At 35.9% G+C, this 24,521-nt stretch overlaps 1 non-coding gene across 1 annotated transcript; it reads right to left on the reverse strand.

The window, feature by feature from the left end:
• Nucleotides 1–2,374: 2,374 nt before the first annotated feature.
• Nucleotides 2,375–2,502, reverse strand: LOC150004606 (small nucleolar RNA SNORA19). Its single transcript, XR_016512535.1, has one exon. It is a non-coding gene; the product is annotated as a small nucleolar RNA SNORA19 (small nucleolar RNA).
• Nucleotides 2,503–24,521: the final 22,019 nt, after the last annotated feature.

Here is a 24,521-nt window from a genome sequence, read left to right on the forward strand (position 1 = left end):
AAAACGCTTGAAAGTAACCATGCAAAAATGGAAGGAAGCTACCTGTTTTACCCTATCCCTTAAGTCAGCATTGCTCAATGCCTAATAGACACTCCCAGATAGAAAGTTTCCCTTACTGGGGAGGAAAGAGAGGGGTGAGTGACCAGCTTCCTATCTTTGGGGAAGAGACACCACATGAAGGACCCACTTCAGTTTAACCCCACACAGAGCCTTGCAAAACTGAGAGGTATAGAGATGGCCAAGAACAAGGAAGAAAATGATGGGCTCCCATTGTAGCCACAGAGTGGGAGCAATTGATGTTCCCAGTGACCTGCTCTGCAAACAAACCCAGCAGCATTTGCCACCAAATAAACCAAAAGCCAGCACAGCCAACTCAAACCTGATGCTAATGTCACTGGTTTTCACCCCATAGCACTTGAATAAGCTTTTTTTCTGAAAAAGACACACAAATGGCCAACAAGTTATGAAAACGCGCTCAAGATCACTAGTAATCAGGGAAATGCAAATCAAAACCACAGTGAGCTATGCCCTCACACCTGTTAGAATACCTGTTATCAAAAAGACAAGAAATGACAAGTGTTGGAGAGGATTCTTTTAAGGACAAGATATGAATAATAATAAAAGCAGTGAATTTCACTTTTGCCCTGCTTTTAACACTAGTAACAAGTAACACTAGTAACACCACTAATTTGCTATGGAGACTATACATGCTTGTCTAGTGAGCTGGAGTCTTTCTAGTAAAAACAGAGTCTACCTTTTCATATTAGGTTAAACATGGATTTGGATCAGTTACAATTTATGTCAGCATTTTCCATCATTTACCTCTTGTGGGGAAACCCTTTGAGTTAATAAAAATATAATGATTTTTATTTAAAGTAAATTTCAAGCTGCATAGAATTGTCAGAGCTGTAATAAAGGACAAAAATAATTCAAGAAAAATATAATGAGTTGGTCCAATTTTTTTTTAAATTATGTATTTCACCAAAAATTCTACTTGTTATAAATCAGTGTTCATTAACAAGAATTTTCTTGTATTTTCTTAGAGTTAGTTTCTTTTGACATCATTCCACTAATTAACAGCATTGTCTATCTGAATGTTAAGGGGGTATAAAAAATGTCTATTGTTGCACCTCTTGGAAGTAAATTACCTAAAATTTTATTTCAGCTAGTTAATTTTACTAATTACAGTCTCCCCCCAAAAAATGTGATGCAATTTTAATTTACTTACAAGCTTTTAAATATTCTACAAGGCCACCATTTCAATACATTATTCAAGCAAATGACTAAGGTTGGGTAAAATTAACAATACAACTGCAAGTTTACTTCAGGATGCATTTTCCCCCACTTCATTTCTTTTAGATATTGTTTATAACTCATACATCTTTTCCTTCTCATAATGCAAAACTATAAGGACAAAAAGATATTTTGCACTTAAGAATAGTGCTGACTATATTGCAAATTAATCATCAAAATCTGTTGTGTAATTACTTTATGTATTTTTTAAATTCTTTACAAAGAATATAATAAATACTTCATTTTATTAAGTCATAGGTTAATCAAAAGAATGTATGAATTTTTACCAGCAACCCAATGTATATTCATAAAAGACAGTTTGCACTTAAGATAGCAAAATCAATGGACAGTAAGTCAGTGGAAAAGAGAATTATTGTTGATTCAGTATATAATAAGGGCTAGAAATTATAGAACCAGTTTTCAGGACTGATCCCATTAAATTCCCACAATCATCCAATAAAATTACTCTTCTAATAAGTGAAGAATAAAAATCTTATCCACGATGATATAGTCAATATGAAATAAAGGTGAGATTCAAACCTATATTTATTAAATGTCATTCTCTCTCTCTCACTCTCTCATAATATATACATATTATACAATATACATTTTATATACAATGGAATGAATGACCAACAACTACAATAGTCAAACTCTAAATAAGAATTTATTTATATAGCACGCATGGCTAATACTTTACTTTTAAATATTCTGCACTATAAAACACATTTAACAGAAAATTGTTTGAGCCTCATATAGAATTGATAATAGATATGTTAATCATTGCATACATGTATCCAGAACCATAGCTACCAAGATTCTTATTTGCTATTACCACTATTTTATATGTAGTCTCTTCAGATGATAAACCAGTTCATATTCACCTTAATTCTCTGTTTGGATGGCTAAAATCTTATCATGTTTGCTACTAATGTCACCCTTCTTAATGGAAGAATCCTTATTCTGTTTTGTTCCATTCTGAGTATTACAATTTCAGAAATAATTAACAGCATTGGCAAGGATAATTTTAGTACACCTGCAAGCATCTTTAGGAGTCAAGTGTCTGTATTTTTTTTTTTTTACTTGTCGGAAGGAGACTGGCAGCATTACTACCGAGTTATACTGCTAATTAACCTTCAACTATTTGTATAGCACATAAGAAATAACACTGCTCACACATACGAGAAAGCAGGTCAATGAAATGTGCACAAAGTGTCTGTATTAAGGAATGTAGTCTGAGGCACTGGGATCTTATACATGGGCTCCAGCGAAGGTCATGGGAGGTCTAAGGGCAGACCACCTACCAAAGGAAAGTTTTAGAACTGCTTCAAATCCAAGAAACCAAACCTCAATGTAAAGTGATATACGATATATCATGCAGAAGACTTCTTTTTTTTAAAGTATTGATTTTACTGAGTTGTCCTAATTTTCCCCTGGTGGACCTCTCTGCCTCGTACACTGCTTTCCTCCAGAAATCCCCACCTTAGTTCATGTCCATGGGTTGCACATATAAGTTCTTTGGCTTCTCTGTCTCCTGTACTATTCTTAACACGCCCCTGTCTATTTTGTACCTACCATTTATGCTTCTTAATCCCTGTACCTTTCCCCCCATTCTCTCCTTCCCTCTCCCTGCTGATAACTCTCCATATGATCTCTATATCTATAATTCTATTCCTATTCTAATTTGCTTAGTTTTTTTTTTTTTTTAGATTCAGTTGTTGACAGTTGTGAGTTTGCTGTCATTTTAATGTTTATAGTTTTGATCTTCTTTTTCTTAAGTAAGTTTCTTTTACCTTTCATACAATAATGGCTTGGTGATGATGAACTCTTTCATCTTTACTTTCTGGGAAACACTTTTTCTGACCTTGCATTATAAATGATAGCTTTGCTGGATAGAGTAATCTTGGTTGTAGGTCCTTGCTTTTCATCACTTTGAATACTCCTTGCCAGTCCCTTCTTGCCTAAAAAGTTTCTTTTGAAAAATCAGCTGATTGTCTTATGGGAACTCCTTTGTAGGTAACTCTGATTTTTTCTTGCTGCTTTTAAGGTCTCTCTTTATCTTTATCTTTTGGCATTTTAATTATGGTGTGTCTTAGCATGGTCCTCTCTGGGTCCAACTTGTTTAGGGCTCTCTGTGCTTTCTGGACTTGTAGATCTAATTTCTTTGCCAAATTGGTTAAGTTTTCCTTCATTATTTTGCAAATAAGTTTTCAATTTCTTGATCTTCTTCTTATACTTCTGGCATCCCTATGATTTGAATGTTGGCACTTTTGTAGATGTCCCAGAGTCTTCTTACTCTGTTCTCATTTTTTAAAATTCTTGCTTCTTCATTCTATTCTGGTTGAATGTTTATTTCTTCCTTATGTTCCAAATCATTGATTTGAACCCCAACTTCCTTCCCTTCACTGTTTGTTCCCTATGTATTTGTCTTCATTTAACTTAGTGTAGCCTCCATTTCTTCTCTTATGCTTTTGCCATACTCAGTGATTCCTATGAGCATCCTGATCACCAACGTTTTGAACTCTACATCAGATAGGTTGGCTCTCTCCATTTTGTTTAGTTATTTCTCTGGGGTTTTCTTCTGACCTTTCATTTGAGCCATATTTCTTTATCTCCTCAATTTAATAGCCTCCCTGTGTTTGTATCTGTGTATTAAGTAGAGCTACCTTGACTCCCTGTCTAAGTTGTATGGGGCAGGACCTTAGGTATTCGCCAGGACAGGTCAATCTGCTTCACCACTTTGTGGCTCTGAATGTGGGGGAGGGGTTTGAGAGGGGAAATGGTACTGCTTGGCTGCCGGAGGCCCATCCCAGTTCTAGTCACTTCACCTCTTTTTTTATATGTAACTGGAGCCCCTCTAGCTATTGCCCTGGTGGTGGTTTCCAGAGTACATGGATTTGCAAATGTTCTAGGACCATGTGGGTCCCTTAAATGGACTCTCCTGAAAAACCAGCAGTTTCTTCCACCATCCAAAAACCCACTGATTTTTACAATCAGAAGTTTCGAGGCTTTCTGTCCAGATGCTGAAAGCCTGGGCTGTATGATTCGGCCTGAGATTAGGATCATTCTATCCTAAGGTATCCCTCTTGATTTTCATGCACCACATGTGAATGTGTCTGTTCATTTTGCTGGCCACCTTTGTTGCTCCCTCACTGATGACACCTTGCTGCTACCACTTTGCCACCACCATGCCTCATTTTCTCCACCCCAGCTCCCTGTCTTAGCTCCTCCTAACTGTCTGGATAAATATGGCTTCTTTAGAACCTTGGTTGTCATAGTTCCATAGAATTTGATTTTCTGGCTATCTGGGTATTTTTGTTTTGAAGTTAGATGTGATCCTTTTCATGGTTGCTCAAGGAGGCAAGACATGTCTACCTATACTTCTATCTTGATGAGAAGTCCACACATGAGAATTCTGACATACTTGTTAGACTCCAGAATTTACCTTATCTATTGACAGTCAGACATTTTTCTACAAAGAAAATATGCTCCAAATATAACATTGTATTAAATTGAGTGTTATGCATATCAAAGATTAACTTGAAAACCAAAAAACATAATTTTTATACAGTAAATTTTTATTTTTATGTAATTGTCTATATTTTCTTTTTTTCCCCCACTTTTTAACCTATTTCTTCCCTGCACTCTGCCCACCTCTTTTCCCACAGTCAGTCCCCATCCAGTTGTCCATGTCCATGGGTCATTTATACATGTTCTTTGATTAGACCCTTCCCTTTCTTACCCCATTCTCTCCCTCCCCCGTCCCCTCTTGTCACTGTTAGTCTACTCCTTGTTTATATATCTCTGATTCAATTCTACTCATTTGTTCGTGTTGTTCATTAGTCTCCTGTAATAGGTGATAGCATAAGGTACTTTTCTTTTGTTGCCTGGCTTATTTCGCTAAGCATAATTTTCACTAGTTCCATCCATGTTGTTGCAAATGGTAGAAGTTACTTCTTTCTTTCTGCTACATAGAACTCCATTGTGTAAATGTACCACAGTTTTTTGATCCACTCATCTACAGATGGGCACTTAGGCTGTTTCCAGCACTTGGCTATTGTAAACAGTGCTGCTATGAACATAGGGGAGCATAGGTTCTTTTAAATTGGTGTTTCAGGATTCTTTGGATATAATCCTGGCAGTGGAATCACTGGTTCAAAAGGCAGTTCCATTTTTAGTTTTTTTAGGTAATTCCATACTGTTTTACATAGTGGTTGCACCAGTCTACATTCTGACCAGCAGTGCACCAGGGATCCCTTTTCTATGCATCCTCGCCAGCACAAGTTGTTTGTTGATTTGTTGATGATGGCCATTCAGACTGGTGTGAAGTGGTATCTCATTGGGGTTTTTATTTGCATCTCTCTGATGGCAGGTGATAATGAGCATTTTTTTCATAAGTATATGGACCCTCTGTCTGTCCTCTTTAGAGAAGTGTTTGATGAGGTCCTTTGCCCATTTTTGAATTGGGTTGTCTCTCTTCTTGGTGTTGAATCATATAAGTTCTTTATATATTTTGGAGATCAATTCCTTATCTGAGGTATCATTGGAAAGTAGTTTTTCCCATACGGTTGATTCCCTTCGCATCTTGCTGATGTTTTATTTTGCTGAGCAGAAACTCCTTAGTTTGATGTAGTCCCATTTGTTTATTCCTTCCTTTATTTCCCTTGCCTTAGGAGATATAGCAGTGAAAATGTTCCTACATGGGATATCTGAAATTTTTCTGCCTATGTTTTCCTCTAGGACTTTTATGGTGTCATGGCTTACATTTAGGCTTTTGATCCATCTTGAGTTTATTCTGGTGTATAGTGTAAGTTGGCAGTCTAGTTACATTTTTTTGCACATCCGTGTCTAGTTCTCCAAACACCATTTGTTCAAGAGGCTCTTTTCACTCCATTTGATGTTCCTTCCCCCTTTGTCAAATATTAGTTGACTATATAGACCTGGGTTTATTTATGGGCTCTCTATTATGTTCCATTTATCTACATGTCTGTTCTTATGCCAGTACCAGACTGTTTTGATTACCATGGCCTTGTAGTATAGTTTGATATCAGGTATTTTGATTCCTCCTATTGTGTTCTTCTTCCTCAAGATTGCTGTTGCTATTTGGGCTTTTTTTTTGGTTCCATATAAATTTTTGAAGTATTTGTTCTAGGTCTGTGAGATATGTCATTAGTATTTTAATGGGGATTGCATTGAATCTATAAATTGCTTTGGGTAGTATGGACATTTTAATGATGTTGATTCTTCCCTTCCATGAACATGGTATATGCTTCCATTTATTTTTATCTTCCTTAATTTCTTCCTTCAGTGTTATAGTTTTCTGAGTATAGGTGTTTAACTGCCTTGGTTAAGTTTATTCCTAGATACTTAATTTCTCTTGTTGCTATGGTAAATGAGATTTTTCTTCTAGCTTCTATCTCTGATCTTTTATTGTTGGTGTACAGAAATGCCGTCAATTTCTGGATATTGACTTTGTACCCTGCTATTTTGCCTAATTCACTTAGTAGGTCAAGCAGTTTTTTAGTGGAGTCTATAGGGTTTTCTATGTACACTATCATGTCATCTGCAAATAATGACAGTTTTACTTCCTCTTTTTCAATTTAGATGCCTTTTTTTTCTCTTTCTTGTCTGATTGCTGTGACTAGAACTTCAAGACTATGTTGAATAGGAGTGGAGAGAGTGGATATCCTTGTCTTGTTCCTGACCTCAGGGGGAATGCTTTTAGCTTTTTCCCATAGAATACGATGTTGGCTTCAGGTTTCTCATATATGGCGTTTATTATGTTGAGGTATGCTCCCTCTATCCCCGTTTTGCTGAGTTTTCATCATAAATTGGTGTTGTACTTTAACAAATGCTTTTTGTGCATCCATTGATATGATCAAGTGATTTTTGTCTTTCATTTTCTTTACGTGGTGTATTACATTTATTGATTTGAGAATATTAAACCATCCTTGCATCCCTGGGATGAATCTCACTTGATTGTGATGTAAAATCTTTCTAATGTGTTGCTGGATTCTGTTTGTCAATGTTTTATTGAGAATTTTAGCATCTATGTTCATCAGCGATGTTGGCCTGTAGTGTTTTTCCTTCGTTGTATCTTGACCTGGTTTTGGAATTAGGGTAATACTGGCTTCATAGAAAGAGTTTGGAAGTCTTCCCTCTTCATGAATTTTTTGGAATAGTTTGAGAAGGTTAGGAGTTAGTTCTTTTCTAAGTGTTTTGCAAAATACACCTATGAAGCCATCTAGTCCAGGGCTTTTGTGTGCCAGGAGATTTTTTAGTTTTTTTATTACTGCTTCAATTTCACTAGTTGTTGTTGGCCTATTCAGGCTTTCTGCTGCTTCTTTATTCAGTTTTGGAAGATTATATGTTTCCAAAAATTTGTCCATGTCATCTAGGTTGTTAAATTCTTTTGATACTGTTGTTCATAATAATTTCTTACAATCCTTTGTTTTTCTGTGGTATCGGTTGTGATTTCTCCTCTTACATTTTTATTTTTATTTATTTGGTCCTCTCTTTTTTTTTCTTGATGAGCCTGGCTAAAGGCTTGTTGATTTTGTTTATCTTTTCAAAGAACCAGCTCCTACTTTTGTTGATCTATTGAACTGTTAGTTTAGTCTCTATGTCATTTAATTGTGCTCTGATCTTGCTGATTTCCTTTCTTGTACATGCTCTGGGCTTTGTTTGTTGTTCTTCCTCTAATCTTGTAGCTGTACGGTTAGATTTTTCATTAGAGATTCTTCTATTCCTTTTAGGTAGGCCTGTATTGTTATGAACTTTTTTCTCAGGACTACTTTCACTGTATCCAATAGGTTTTGGGTTGTGTGTTAATTATCATTTTTTTCCAGAAACTTTTTGATTTCTTCTTTGATGGTATTCTTAACCCATTTATTATTTAATAGCATGTTACTCATTCTCCATGAGCTTGAATGTTTTTGAGTTTTTTCCTTGAGGTTGATTTTCAGTTTTAAGCCATTGTGATCTGAGAAGATACATGATGTAATTTCAAATTTCTTGACCTTGTTGAGGCTTGTTTTGTGTCCTACCATGTGGTCTATCTTTGAAAGTGTTCCATGTGCTCTTGAAAAGAATATATATTTTGCTTCTTTTGGGTGAAAGGTTCTATATATATATATCAACTAAGCCCATTTGATCTAGAATGTTGTTCAATGCCTCAATATCTTTGGTGTTTCTTTGCTTTGATGATCTGCCCATTGTTAACAATGAGGTGTTAATGTCCCCTTCTATGAGTCTGTTGCTGGTGATATTCTTCCTGAAGTCTCTCAAAGTTTTTCTTACATATTTGGGTGCTCCTAAGTTGGGTTTAAATATGTTTACAAGGGTTATATCTTCTTGATGGATTTTTCCCTAAAGTATTGTGAAATGTCCTTCTTTATCTCTTTTTATGGCCTTTGCTGTGAAATATGTTTTGTCTGATATAAGTATTGCTACCCCAGCTTTTTTTTCATGTCCATTTGCTTGAAATACTTTTTTCTATCCCTTCAGTTTCAGTCTGTGTAGATTGTTTGTTTTAAAGTGGGTCTCTTGTAGACAGCATATATGTGGCTCATGCTTTCCAATCCATTCAGCTACTTTATGTCTTTGATTGGTGCATTTAGTCCATTTATATTTAAGGTTATTATTGATAAGTACTTATTCATTGTCATTGTCCCCCTTTGTACTTCTGTTCCTCTCTGTCACTCTCTGTTTCTTCATCTTCTTAAAGCAGACCCTTTAGCATCTCTTGCAATGCTGGTTTGGTGGAGATATATTCTTTTAACCTTCTTTTATCTTGGAAACTCCTTATTTTACTTTCCACTTTGAATACGAGCCTTGCTGAGTAGAGTATTCTTGGTCGTAGGCCTTTGTTTTTCATTGCTTGGAATATTTTTTGCCATTCCCTCTTGGCGTGTGGTGTTTCTGCTGAGAAATCTGATGATAGCCTTATTGGATCTCTCTTGTATGTTATTAGTTGTTTCTCTCTTGCTGCTTTTAGGATTCTCTCTTTGTCTTTCAATGTTGCCATTTTAGTTATGATGTGTCTTAAAGTGGGCCTCTTGGGGTTCAGCTTCATTGGGACCCTCTGTGCTTCCTGGATTTGTGTGACTCTTACTCTCATCATGTTGGGGAAGTTTTCAACCATTAGTTTCTCAAGCATGTTTTTTATCCCTTGCTCCTCTTCTTCTCCTTCTGGAATTCCTATGATATGGATATTATTACATTTCATGGTGTCCTGCAGCTGTCTTAAAACCTCTTTATTCTTTTTCAGTCTCTTTTCATTTTGTTGCACTCTCTGGGAGTTTTGTTCTCTGTTGTCCTCCAGCTCACTCATCTAATCTTCTTCTTCCTCTAGCCTGCTTTTAATTCATTCTTGTGTTCTTCAATTCAGAAGTTGTATTCTCCATTTCCACCTGGCTCTTATTGATAGCTTCTATGTGCTTTTTCATGCTGGTGTAATTCTCAGTAAGTTTTTTGTAGTTTCCCTGGAGTTCTTTGTAGTTTCTTTGAGTTCGCTGATCTCATTGAGCTTCCCTATAATCCATGTTTTGAATTCCATATCTGATAGTTTGCTTACCTCTATTTCATTTAGCACTCTTTCTGGCGATTCTTCCTTTCCTTTTGATAGTTGACTGTTTCTCTGTCTCCCCATTTTTGTGACTCTTTTTGTTTGTTGCTGCTTCTTAGATTGATCTGCACTTCTTGGAGCTGCCCCTGGTCGCATCAGATTATGTACCAGTATGGGACTAAGCAGCCTGTTGGAGACTACCAGAGATCTACTGCCTTTGTCTCACTCCTTTAGTTGTTAATTTATTCAATCTGTGATCTGCCATCCGGCTTAAGGACCGAGGTGTGGCCAATTGTTTATATCTTTTAATTTAAAATTTTTTAAATGCTTTATTTATTTTTAGAGAGAGGAAATGGGAGGGAGAAAGATTGGGAAAGATACATCAATGTGTGGTTTCCTCTCATGCACTCCCAAGTGAGTCCTGACTCACAGTCCAGGAATGTGCCCTGACTGGGATTCAAACTAGTGACCCTTGGGTTTGTCAGCTGATGCTCAATCCACTGAGCTACACCAGCCAAGGCTTAGATTTAATCATTATTTTATTTTTTACATTATCTTTTAGTTTCCTTATACCTACCTTCCCCTAGCAATAACCACACTGTTTTCCATGTTCATGAGTCCTTTTTCCTTTGTGCTCAATTCCTCCACCTCTAAAGCCCCCCACTAGCTATTGTCTTGCTCTCCTTCTATGAGTCTGTCCCAATTCTCCTTGTTAGTTCAGATTGTTCATTAAATTCTACATATGAATGAAATTATGTGACATTTGTCTTTCTCTGATTGGCTTATTTCACTCAGCATAATGTTTTCCAGGTCCATCCAAACTGTTACAAAGGGTAATTTTTTTTCCATTGTATAAATGTCCCATAGTTGTTTTATTCACTCATCTGTTGAGGAACACTTGAGCTAATTTTTTATCTTGGCAATTGTAAATAATGCTGCAATGAACACAGGGGTACTCATGTTCTTTTAATTTAGTGTTTTGGGTTCCTTCATATATATTTCCAGAAGTAGTCACTGGATCAAAAGGAGATCCATTTTTAATTTTTTGAGATATCTCCACACTTCTTTCCACAGTGTTTGCACAAGTCTGAATTCCCATCAACAGTGAAAAAGTGTTCCTCTTTCTCCATATCCTTGACAGCACTTGTTTGTTGATTTATTGATGATAGTCATTCTGAAAATTGTGAGATTTAGGAAAATGAAAATTATATCAACCATTTTCTCTGACCACAATGTTATGAAACTAGAAATCAGTCTTAAGAACACTAAAAAACATGTAAAGACATTAAAGCTAAATAATGTTATTAAACAATAAATGGGTCAAAAGTAGATCAAGGAAGAAATTAAATACCTTGAAACAAATGAAAATGAGGATGCAACAGTCCAATATCTGTGGGGCACTAGGAAGGCAATCCTAAAAGGGAAATTCATAGCATTGCAGGCTTATTAAAAAAAAAAAAAAAAAAAGAAGCTCAGATAAATCATCTAACTTCACTCTTAAAGGAACTTGAAAAAGAACAACAAACAAAGCCCAAAAGAGGTAAAAGGAAGTAAATAATAAAGATCAGAACAGAAATCAATAAAATAAAATCTAAAAAAACAATGCAAATGATCGTTGAATCCAAAAAGTGGTTCTTTGAAAATCTAAATAAGTTTGACAAATCTTTAATGAGATTCATCAAGAAAAAAGGGAGAACCCAAATAAATAAACTCATAAAAAAAAATAGAAGAAATAATACCTGACACCACAGAAGTACAAAGGGTTGTAAGAAAATATTATGAACAATTATGAACAGCAACCTGGACAAAACAGATGAATTTCTAGAAACATACAATCTTCCAAAAACAAATCAGGAAAAATTGGAGAATCTGAAAAAAAAAAAGATTGAATCTACTGAAATTGGAGCAGTAACCAAAAAACTCCCAACAAACAAAAGCTCTGGAGTGGGTGGTTTCACAGGGCAATTTTACCAAACACTCTGAGAAGAACTAAAACCTCTGCTTCTCAAATTATTTCATAAATTTAAAATGGAGAAAAGCCCCCAAACTCATTTTATGAGGCCAGCATTATCCTAATTCAAAAACCAGATAACCCTACAAAGAAAGAAAATTATAGGCCAATATCTCTGATGAACATAAATGGTAAAATCTTCAACAAAATATTAGCAAACTGAATCCCAAAGTGTGGGGTACAGGCAGGCATGGCTCCCCGTTTTCTGTGGGAAGCAGACAGGCTTGGTTTAAAAGACTCTGACCGCTATGTGGAGCCACACCCCGCTGGGCCCTTAACCAGCAGGCTGTCTCCCAGGCCTGCTCTGAATCCCACCCTCCGTGAGATTTTAAAGATAGGATAGAAATCCAAAGTGACTTTTAAGGAAAAGGGAACCTGCTCTGTTTTTCTCTGTAAACCTTCAAATCCTTGTCAGTAAAATGTGAAGAACAGAATGATTAAGTAAGAGAAAATGCTTTTGACCTTGTGTAAAATACTTGGATTTTCAACCCTGTATTGATCTGCATTTCCCTTTCACTCCCTACTATTTGGAGAAGGGCTGCATATTTTCCTTAAGTCCTTTGCATGTGGGAAGTGGATAAAAACCCTGGCTAATAAAGAAATGGGGCAATTTTCCACTAGAGAAAACCCCCTCCCTTCCTTCCTCAGATGGAGAGTGTCTGCGTAGTTTCTTCATCCACTCCAAGGGACCCAGAGTCTCTCTCACAAAAGATCATACACCATGATCAAATGGGATTTATTCCAGGAAGCAAAGTTGGTACAACATTCTGAAACCAATAAATATGGTTTGCCACATAAACAAAATAAAGGGTAAAAACCACATGATCATATCAGTAGATGCAGAAAAAGCTTTTGATAAAATCTGGTGCCAATTTATGATAAAAACTCTCAGCAAACTGAGAGTAGAAGGACCATTCCCACTGCCAGGATCATACTCAATAGGCAAAAACTACAAGTGTTCCTCTTAAGATTAGGAGCAAGACTGGGATATCTGCTTTCACCTCTCTTATTCAACATAGTACTTGAAGTCATAGCCACAGTAATCAGACAAGAAGGAGAAATAAGAAGCATCCAAATTGGAAAGGAAGTAGTGAAACTGTCTTTATTTGCAGATGACATGATTCTGTAGATAGAAAACCTGAAATATTCCACCAAGAAACTACTATAACTTATAAATAAATTCATCAAAGTAATAGCATATAAAATTAATATACAGAAGTCAGTTGCATCTTTATATGCCAATAATGAACTAACTGAAAGGGAAGTAAAAAAAAATCCCATTCACAATTGCTTCAAGAAGAATAAAACACCTAGGAATATAGCTAACCAAGGATGTAAAAGACCTGTACTTGGAAAATTATAAGCCACTGAAGAAATTAATTGAAGAAGTTAAAAATAAGTGGAAACACATGTTATGTTCATGGATGAGAAAAATTAACATCATTAAAATGTCCATACTACCCAAAGAAATTTATACATTGAGTGCAATTCCTATCAAGATTCTAATAACATATTTCACAGAACTAAAACAAATATTTCAAAAATTTATATGGAATCACCAAAGGCCCCACATAGCAACAGTTATCCTGAGAAAGAAAAACAAAGTTGGAGGAATCAAGCTACCTAATATCAAACTATGCTATAAGCTATAGTAATCAAAACAGCATGCTACTGGCTTACAAACAGACACATAGATCAATGGAAGAGTATAGAGAGCTCAGAAATTAACCCATATCTTTATAGTCAATTAATACTTGACAGAGGGTGCAAGTACATACAATGGGTTAAAGATAGTCTATTTAATAAATAGTGTTGGGAAGACTGGACAGATACATGCAGAGAAATGAACCTAGACCACCTTCTTGCTCCACACAGAAGAATATATTTAAAGTGGACGAAAGACTTAAATGTTAGATTTGAAACCATAAAAATCCTGGAAGAAAACATAGGCAGCAAAATCTCTGACATCGCTCAAAGCAATTTTTTATTTAATATATCTCCCCAGGCAAAGAAAACAAAAGGAAAAAAATAAACAAATTGGACCGCATCAAACTAAAACATTTTTGCACAACAAAGAAAAACATCAACTAAATAAAAAGAGAATTCACAGAATGGGAAAACATATTTGTTGCTATATCTGATAAGGGGTTAATATCCAAAATTTACAAAGTACTTAACAAACTCAACATTCAAAAAAACAAATAACCCAATTATAAAATATTCAATAGACCTGAATAAACACTTCTCCAAAGAGGACATACAGATGGTCAATAGACATATGAAAAGATGCTCAAAGTCACTAATCATCAGAGAAATGCAAATAAAAACCACAATGTAATTGTCTTTATGTGCAAATACTCATTCTAAATTTTAGACTTGAGGAGAAGTTTCTTCTTCACCAAAAATGTTATTTGATTTGTTTCACTCAGATTTTCAACTTCATCGAATATGTATTTCTATATGAACTTTCTTTTGTTTAAGTATATTTATGCATATATAATAAATATATTATATAAAATGACTAACTATTCTATGAAAAGGATCATCCAAAATATCAAAATTCCACAAAGAAAAATAAGGCAAGAAAAAGATGTTAGGAGTAAAAGTGTTACACAAGGCAGATACTTACATATTAAGGAAAGATAAGTGGGTCAGGTGGCTAATTAAGCCCTTTAGGAATGGACAGCTTCGCAAACACTCAGGGAATAGCCAGTCACATCCTCCACCAAAGTGATGCTAATTTTTGGAGTAGAGAGGAAGGATGGGCTTTCCAATTTACCCAGGGAACAACCTGCCTGTTCCCACAGATGAAGGGAGGAAAGGGAAACAGTGAGGGGGAAGATTGACATTCCTTCACTGGGTGCACTCAGAGCAGAAACCAGATGTAGAGGTAAATCTTTGAAGCATGCACCCTAGGATCCAAAATGGTAAAGGGGAGAAGGCTAGCCTGAGAAAATCTGAGGAAAAGATCAGATAGGAAAAGGGCATTGGCCTGGAAATATCCAGGAAAGTGTTTGGATAGTTTGAGAAAAAGTCTGCTCTGTCCCAAACCCAAGGAAATATTAATTTAATCAAAGCTTAACAAAAGCCTGAGTCTCTCAAGCTCTCTCTCTTCAGCAGCACTGTACACCCAAGTTCAGTACCAATCAAGGGCAGAGAGGAATAGGGACTAAGCTAGACTACTGGAACCTCCGATGCTAATGTCACTACATCTCTGGGTCCTGGCTGCCCCCCTGGGTATTGTGGGCCAAGGTAAGGGCCTGTGGGACCCAGAGGCTGGAGCTCTTCCACAGGTAGACAGAGCTGAACCAGCTGGTCATGAATGAGACATCACCTAAGCCCTTTCTTTGTTTTCACTCCAATAAATCTTGCCACTATACCTCAAATTCTCCTATGTGTGTATCCCTGAAATACATTTCCTATGATATTGTGAAAGAATCCTATTTAGTCTAGCAACAAAGGGTAGGATTTCAGTAAGAAGAGTGGGTAGCATTTGAGCAGCCCCTGAAGCAGGAAACAGGGCATCACATGCTTCCATGGAAAACAGGCCTTCTAGACAGAAGAAATAAAATATTAAACCTTGGTTGAATTAGGGGTGTTTTAATCATTTTAAGTTGTAATTTTTTCTCTAGATTCATTGTAGAGATTATATTAAGCTCATGGACGTTAGATATCAATAACAACACTAAACTGGATTTTTTTTAAACTCTGGCTTTTGTTCTATATCAGGCACTGATCTGTAGAGGAAAGTATGAGCTGAGTAAATGTGGCTCAGGACTGAGTCTACATATTTCTTTATATTTTATTCATGGTTTGTAGGAACAGATTTTGATTAGTTGTCTTAATTGTACTTAACTATATATTGATATATCTGATTGTTATATTTCTGCCCCCTAACTATATTCTTGTTGTGTGGCTTTTATTGGCTATATGTGTAAGGAAGGCAATTTACATTATGTTCTGATCCTAAAACATCACATGAAGCTCAGTCTGAGACTATTCTTTAAAACTGTCGTTTGTGACAAGTTAATTTTCATATTCTTGAATCAAGACTATTACACTTTAGATAAAAGAGGGAAGTAAATATAATTGAATTGTAAAAGTCTGAATTTTAAAGAAGCTGTGAGTTTTCTTCTAATTGCTCTGACTTATGCTAAATTCAGGTAACACTGGAATCTTTATTAAAAATTATATTACATCAACTTAAATAATAGAATTTATTATTAATAGTTATGCCTATTTTCTCAATATCTTATTTTTCTTGTAATCAATTAAAACACATATTCATCAAGATACTAAACAGTATAAAGATATAAAATTTTTATCAGAAATCAAGGATTTATAAATATATGTAATTTTTTTCACTTCAAGTTATGTTTGATAATATGCCATATCATATAAATGATTTTAACCATAGAAATGAAAACAAAGATTATTAGTTTATCATTATTGTCATCTTTCAGCAAAAATTCAAAACACTATTAAGAAAACCATGGCTTATAATCTTGAGTATTTATTTAAGAAAAATGAAAAAATATTTTCTATATTTTCCTTTTCCAGGTACAGTAAGATTGTAACCATATTTCTAAAACCAGTTGTGGTAAACATTTGAGGGCATGATTGTAATTATCAATTTAAATGTATTCCTTAGTGCCCTAATTATAAACTCTGGAGATTTTTGAGATTCAGCTTTTACAGGACTCATGTCCACACTACACTGAATGAGAGAATCCTCGTGGAATTGTAGGACGTGGTCCTAGATGGAAATACTAGTTCTTTTTTTCTCCAGTTCTTAAATGATTTTATTTACTTTTAATTGAATTTACTGGGTGATGTTGATTAATAATATTATGTAGGTTTCAGGTGTAACCTGAAATTCTATAAAATATCATCTGTATATTATATTGTGTGTTTACCACCCCAAGTCAAGTCTCCTTCCATCACCATTTATCCCCCCTTTACCCTTTGTTGAATCCATGAAACAAATTATCTCATAGACTGTTTGATTGTGATATGGAGTATGTATTTATAATTTTCTCCAATACACATGAATAGTGAAGACTAAAGCTGTTATTTACTTAGTTTTTGTCTCCTAAGTTCATTATTGTTCTTAGGACACTATGACTCCAGGTCTCAACAGATTTGCTTTATGACAACTCATATTTCATTTTAACTATACAGAGCTTCAGTCTCCTTCATCTTTATAATAGCCTGACAAGTAACTAGATAATATTTAAATTTAATTGTTTCTTTCTTTCTCTGACTGGCTTATTTCACTTACCATACTATTATCCAGGTCCATTCATGTTGTTATATAGAGGTCAGATTTCTTTTTTTTTTTTTTTTATGGCTGAGTAGTATTCTATTTTATAAATATACCACAGCTTTTCTATCCACTCATCTACTATTAAACACTTGGACTGTTTCCAGACCTTGTTTTAACTAATGCTTCAGTGAAGATAGGGTGCATATATTCTTTTGAATTAGTGTTTTTGGTTTCTTCAGATATACACCCAGAAGTGGAATCACTAGGACATAACACAGTTCCATTTTAAATTGTTTTAGGTATCTCCATACTGTAATACACAGTAGCTGAACCAGTCTGCCAAATGATTTTATTTATATGTGAAATCCAATTGTTACCAAACAGCAAGTTGGGGTCCTGCTCACTGCCACCACCCTATAGGCAAAAATCCAGAGGCAAAGTTTTGGTGATAAAGGAAAGGAGACTTAAGCCTAGCAAACCATAGCTTCAATTATTTAAGTCTACCAATTAAGGCTAAACTCTAACACCTGGGTTCTATCTTTACCCCTGTTAGTTTTTATAAGGTTAGTTTACAAACTAAAACAACATTATACACAAAAATGGCAGGCTTCTGCCTCAAAGCCTATTCCCTCTAGAACACTGAAAGAATAAACCTGTGACCCTCTGCCAGACCAGCCGGATCCCAGGCTGTGCCAGGAGTTTCTTCCCATACAAAATACTTCATGCTGGGAAATGCAAACAGCTGTAGCACAATCATCCAGGCAACCTCAAGGAAGTAGAGCCTGAGAACAAGCTTGAGAGCAATAGCCAGCCAGTTCAAGAGCCAGAGAGCAGGAGCCAGAGCCTAAGAGACAGAGAGAGTTAGCTCAGGAGCCAGAAAAAGCTCATGAGCAAAGACCCAGCCATCTTTTTATTTTCATTGGTCTGGAGGCATTCAGTTTCTCAGCCAATCCTGTCCTAGACTGCTTTTTATTGCTTGGGAAAACTCCTTTTATGGTCCTTCCTACTTCTCTCCAGTAAGCTTAATCAGATCTCTCTATCATAATGAATAAAATAAACTAACAAAGAAAATAGAAATACTCTTTGATACAGAGAACAGACTGACAGCTGTCAGAAGGGAGAGGGGTTGGGGTCCTGGGTGAAAAAGTTGAAGGGATTAAGTAAAAAAACAAACAAACCCAGATACAGACAATAGTATGGCAATTACCACTCCCAATCCTCCTCATGGGCCTGTAGGAGTCCCACGGGCACTTCTGCAAGCACCTTTTTTATAGTTGTCAACAACACCTTTCAGTGAGGGTGAATTTGCTTATCAACATATTCAGTAGGTCATTTACATCTCATTGCTTCCCCCCAACACTAGGTTAGTTAACATATTGGGCTAGGTCTATTACCATTTCCCTTGGGAATGGGTTCAGTCCATCAATATATCCTTTGGGTACAGCTAAGTCCAGGACCAGGTTGATTAGCTTATACCAAAATTCCTGGTGTGCATTCTAGCTGCCTCTATATTCTGACAGTTTATTTTTGAACTCCACTCTTTTTGGTCAAATGAAATATTTAATTTGCATCAAACTAAATAGTTTACTATTAAAAGTCATGCTGTATTTCTGCAAAATATTTATAATGCAACATTTCACATCTTGCATTATTTATTCTCTCTTGAATTTCATAAATTCCTACATTTTTATATTATTTTATGTAATGCAATCCTGGTTTTTCTTTTATATATCTGCATATGTATTAGCTTTATTTCCTTTCCTACATACCTACCTTCTTATTATAAGATAAAGTGTCTAATTTCAAAACTACATATCATCTCATATCCTTTCTTTGCCTGACTTTGACAATGGGTATCCTCTAGTGACAGGTTTAAACACTTTAAAATATTTTAATACTTACCATATTTTATCTGGACATTTATTATAAATCTTATTTTCCATATATAATCCATGTTATTACATAAGGGTTATCGATATTTAGATAATTGATAGATTTCTACTCCGTTGCTATATTGAAGCGTAAGCATCAGTTTTTAAATGTAGTCAAACCCATACCAGAATAAATTAAATATTCAAATGTTTATCGATATAATTACTCCTATAGTCCAATCTTGAAGTAGAACTGAGGCAAACAGTTATATGATAAAATAAATACTAATAAGTAAGCAAAGGAACACTAGTAAAAGAATGAATGCTAAACAAATATAATAAAGGATAATTCACTTTAATTAATGAATTAATTACCCTATTTTATTAATTAAAATGTATATAATCTTTTTCTTGACACCAGTATCAAGCTACTTGAAAATTTAAGACCTAAAGAGTTAACTGGGGGAATATTTTAAGGAACATTATAATTATGACTTAATTATACCAAAGAACTTTACTTGATTTTTTTTTAAAAAAGAGAATTTGTACCTCATAGTCATAAATTCTTCCCTCAGATAGTACTTCCAAATACACTCCAATTTTCAATCTGTAACCCAAGGTTCTTTAGAGTGATAGCCCTCTTTGGTAATGCTTTGTTCCTCCCTAAAGTCTTTAAACTTATTTAAGAATAAACAACCTTACATATCAAAGAACTCTATTTTTAATTATAATTTAATATTGTCTTCTTTATTTAGAGTTCAATTAACATACTACATTTTATCTATGATTTATACTTCATAACCTTCTTTAATATCAAAGCTTTTATTCTGTATGTAAATAGATGAAGCAAGAAGAGCCTCTAATTGCCTCTTTTTAAATGACTCTGAACCATGCCCCTGTTGAGTGAAATAAAAGGAAAGTGTGTTGTTATCTGTTCTTATTTAATCCATTGGTAATTTAAAAATTCTTAACTGTGGTTGTTAGTAGTCCTAATATTGACTTGGCAAAAGCTAAACAGTTTCAGTACCTTAGTTAATTACTAGTTAATTGGTTATTTAAAATATATGTATGATGCTAACATAAATGATTTGCATGTGTGAGTATTTTCTCTCCTTTTACCTCTTTCTCTTTTCAAAGTTTTTACTTACTATGCAGGAAATACTTCTTTTAAGTCTCAATGAGGTGCATTTAGAACTACTTGACAAGTTGATATTTATCAGTATATTAACTTTCATATATGAAGCAATTAATATCATACAATTTATACCCAGTATTAACTACCTAACATTTTTGCATTTCTTATTCTCAAAACATATTTTCTGTTTTTATATTACAATTTAATAGAGTATAGGAAACATTTTGACTTGCAAATCACAACACATTGTGCTTAGAAAACTGTTGGCAATGTTTTAAATAATTTCCTAAAACCCTGATAACATAACTTTAAAATAATAGGAAATAAAACAAAGTTGTTAAATACCTGTCTTTCCAAGAGATAGTTATTTTTTTCAGTGTACTTTTTCTTCTATGGTAAAACATTTCTGATAAGAAAGAATCAAATTTTTTTGGAAAAAATATAAATGAGAGAATAACAGTTGTTTGTCACTTTATTACTATATTAAGGTCAATAAGTGGCAAGTGCCTTAGTACTACCTTTGATAAGTATTTTACAAAAGTGGTTAATAATGATCATCTTTTGATATGTATATTATATATTGCAAATAACTACTAGAACTTGGGATAAAAGTCTCTTAAATTTCTTGATTACTGAGGATAAGGGCTTATGCCAACTTATATCAAAACAGCCTGGTAGCCTGGTACTGGCGTAAGAAGAGAAATATAGATCAATGTAATAGAACAGAGAACCCAGAAATAAACCCAGGCCTCTATGGTCAACTAATATTCAACAAAGGGGGAAGGAACATAAAATGGAATGAGAAGAGCCTCTTCAACAAATGGTGCTGGGAGAACTGGACAGGGACATGCAAAAAAATGAAACTAGACCACCAACTTACACAACACACCAGAATAAACTCAAGATGGATCAAAGACTAAAATGTAAGACGTGACACCATAAAAATCCTAGAGAAACACATAGGCAGAAAAATTTCAGATATCTCATGTAATAATATTTTCACTGATACTTCTACTGAGGCAAGGAAAATAAAGGAAAAAAAATAAAGAAATGGGACTACATCAAACTAAACAGTTTCTGCTCAACAAAAGAAAACATCAGCAAGATTAAAAAGGAATCAACCATGTGGGAAAATGTATTTTCCAATGATACCTCAGATAAGGGATTGATCTTCAAAATATATAAAGAACTTACACATCTCAGCACAAAGAAGATAGACAGCCCAATTAAAAAGTGGGCAAAGGAACTAAACAAACATTTCTCCAAGGAGAATATGCAGAAGGTCCATAAGCATATAAAAGAATGCTCAACATCACTAGCCATCAGAGAGATGTAAATAAAAACCACAATGACATACAACTTTACACCAGTCAGAATGGCCATCATCAACAAATCAACAAACAAGTGCTGGCAACAATGTGGAGAAATGGGAACCCTACTTCACTGTTGGTGTGAATGCAGACTGGTGCAGCCACTATGGAAAACAGTATGGAATGACCTCAAAAAACTAAAAATGGAACTGCTTTTTGAACCAGTGATTCCACTGCTAGGATTATATCTGATGAATCCTGAAACCCCAATTTAAAAGAACCTATGCACCCCTATGTTCATAGCAGCACTGTTTATAATAGCCAAATGCTGGAAACAACCTAAGTGCCCATCTGTAGATTAGTGGATTAATAAAATGTGGTACTTCCGGCCAAGATGGAGGTGTAGACAGACATGCTGCATCTTCCTCCACTCCTAAGAAGGAATATAACTACCTCAAAACTTAAAATAACCGGAAGTTCCAGAAAATCAAAGTGCATAGAAGTCCAAAAACAAAGATATAAAGAAGAAATACTCATCCAGACAGGTAGGAGGGGTGGAGCCCGGGTGTAGAAGACACGATGTGGTGGTGGCAGCAGAGGCAGCAGCAGCAGCGACAGCGGAAGGTCGGTGGAAAGCGCAGTTACACGTTTTAAAAAGTCAGGAGGGAGCTCCTCACCACACTGCACAGCTCACGATCCCAGCACCAGGGAAAATCAAGCTTCATTGCTTTTGACTGTGCAAACCAATGGGGGTTGGGACTGAGGCAGAAACTGCCAGTATCTCAGCAGAATCCACTTGTTTAAAGGGCCCCCTCAGTCCTAGAACGTTCGCAGGCACACTCGCTCTGGGAACGACAGCCAGGGCAGCAGCTAGAGGGGTTACAGTCCAGTGCAGAAGTGGGAGAGATGCCTGGAAAAGGGGCAAGTGCTGGAAAAGTGGCATTGTTCCTTCTCAGAGCCCTCCCCCACATACAGCGCCACAACGTGGTGAAACAGGTTGCCTGTTACTGATGAATACCTAAGGCTTTGCCCCTTACAATGTAGTAGGAGTGACAGCTCTCCCTGGTACATGAAAGCAAACAAATACAGGAGATTTCCCACCAATATGGAGGCCTAGACTGACATGCTTTGTCTCCCTCCACAATTAAGAAGGAAAACAACTCTGCAAAATCAGAAATAACCAGAAGTTCCAGAAAATAAATGGAAGTCTAATGTATGAAGTTATAAAGAAGTGGTGCTCATCCGGACAGATAGGAGGGGAAAAGCCAAGGAGGAGAGTTCAAGCTGTGCTGTCCACAGCAGCAGCAGTGACAGAGGCAGGACAGCAGTAAGCACAGAAACCCATATTTAGGGGGAGGTGAGAAGAACCTGGGGAGCACACCTGGCTGCAGACCAGACCCATCAGCTTGTGATTCCAAAGCCGGGGAAGGCAGACCTCAATTGTGAGGCCCAAAAAGGGTGTGGATGGAGGAGGGGGCTCCCGGTCTCTCAGCAGAGAGTGAATGGCAGGACTATATCTTGGACTCCAACCCCCGCAGAAAGTGCCACAGCATGGTGAGACGAGTCGCCCAGTTGTGACGAGTGCATGGGGCTCCACCCCTTATAGTATAGAAGGTGTGACAGCCCTGCCCAGGAAGCAAAGGTAAACACAAAACTGTCAGAATGGCACAGATCATAATAGAGATCCCAGTGACACAGCTGACCAGATAGCAAATATCTAATCTAACGAAGCAGCAGATAGGAAATCTTTCTGAGGCTCAGTTCAGAGCTTTGGTTATAAAAATGCTTACAGACCTAACAGCAGATCTTAAACAATATGGGGAAGAAATGAAGGCTAGTCCTGCTGAAATAAACAAAAACAGATACGAAACTGGTGGTGAGGGCAAGAAAACCAGGGATCAAATCAACAAATCAGAACATAGGGAAGGAACAAACAGTCAACCAGTGCAGAAAGAGGAAATGAGAAGTGAGGAAAATGAGGAGAGGCTCAGAAACTTATCAGACAGCTATAAGCGGGCCAACATCCAAATCATAGGACTGATAGAAGATAAAGAAGAAGAACTATAAATTGAAAAATTATGTGAAAAAATAATGAAGCAGAACTTCCCTCACTTGAGGAAGAAAATAGACTTACAGGTCCAGGAAGCACAGAGAGTTCCAAAAACACTGGACCCAGGGAGAACCACACCAAGACACATTATAATCAAAATGTCAAAAATTAAGGATAAAGAGAGAATCTTAAAAGCAGCAAGAGAGAAGAGAATTACATACAAAGGGGTCCCAATAAGACTCTCAGCTGATTTTTCAAAAGAGACTCTGCAGGCAAGAAGGGACTGGCAAGAAATATTCAAACTAATGAAAAGCAAAACCTACAACCACAATTACTCTATCCAGCAAAGCTGTCATTAAGAATAGAAGGGCAGAGAAAGTGCTTACAGGACAAAGTAAAACTGAAGGAGTTCATCAGATCCAAACCACTGTTATATAAAATGTTAAAGGGACTTGTTTAGGAGAAGGAGGATCAAAACTATGAACATTAAAATGAAAACTGTATCACAAGAACCAACAACAGAAGCTAGGGAATTGAAACAAAGGCAGACTAAGTAGGCAATGAGAGTAGGAAAAGAATTATAGGTATGGAGAACATTTTGGGGGGAGGTCAGTGTAGATGGGGAAAGGGCAAAAGGGATGGAGATGGTATAGGAATTAAGAAGCATAGTAGGAGGGAGTGGAGTAGATAGTAAGATATTGAGAACTATATGCACAACCAATGGGCATGGACTAAGGGGGGGGGACAACTGGAAGGAGGGGGGTCACTGGGTGGAGGGGAACAGAGGGAAAAGAAATTGAGACAACTATAATAGCATAAACAGTAAAGCATGCTAAAACAAACAACAAAAACTGTAGTATATTTACAAAATGGAATATTATGCAGCAGAAAGAAAGAAGGAACTTCTGCCATTTGTGACAACATGAATGGAACTAGAAATAATTATGCTTAGTGAAATCAGCCAGGCAAAGAAAGAAAAATACCATATGATATCACCTAATACAGGAAACTAAAGAACA

The sequence above is a fragment of the Furipterus horrens genome, unplaced genomic scaffold (assembly GCF_987537825.1).
Source record: "Furipterus horrens unplaced genomic scaffold, mFurHor1.1.pri manual_scaffold_7, whole genome shotgun sequence".
Classification (NCBI taxonomy): domain Eukaryota; kingdom Metazoa; phylum Chordata; class Mammalia; order Chiroptera; family Furipteridae; genus Furipterus; species Furipterus horrens.